Below are 724 nucleotides of genomic sequence, written 5' to 3' on the forward strand. Positions count from 1 at the left end.
GGGGGACAGTTCACCTCTAGGTCAAACGGGTGGATTTGCTGGGTATAGAATCCGATACCGTGGGTGCTCTGCTAATACTGAGCACCCACGAAGCTGATTGGGGTTATGTGTCAGTTACATTTTTCATCTCCAATCCTATCCTGACATAGCCTACTTTATGGCTTTATTATCGAGTTGTAAGGCGTGTGTGTTCATGTCGGCCGTCTGAAATGCAAACATATTTGGACAACTTTTTTTTAGCAGGAGCTAATCACTTGTATCCATGATAAGAATCTATCGGAGATCTACCCCAACTTTAGGACTGCTCTCTGGATTGCACTTCCTCTGCCAGTCACTGTCGCTCAAGCAGAGAGGAGCTTTTCAAAAACTAAAGATGATCAAGTCATATCTGAGGTCACCAGCCTTCATCAGTATCAATCACTCAGTAGGGGTGCAGATTTCATACGATAACATCATTTATGATTTTGCATCAAGGAAGGCCAGAAAAGTCTGGTTTTAGTTTTTAGGTTTTGGTCTACTTTGTATTTTCTGTTCTTACTGCAATAGTATAATAATAATATTCTCTTTAGTGTGTTTTCACATTTTGTGTGATGAATTTGTAGAATATTTATTCTATATTTTATTTGCATATTGTTCTCAATATTGTATATTGTTGTATATCTGATTGCATATGTTTTTGGCATATATATACAGTTTACATATATATATATATATATATATATAT

The sequence above is a fragment of the Etheostoma spectabile genome, chromosome 16 (assembly GCF_008692095.1).
Source record: "Etheostoma spectabile isolate EspeVRDwgs_2016 chromosome 16, UIUC_Espe_1.0, whole genome shotgun sequence".
Taxonomy (NCBI): domain Eukaryota; kingdom Metazoa; phylum Chordata; class Actinopteri; order Perciformes; family Percidae; genus Etheostoma; species Etheostoma spectabile.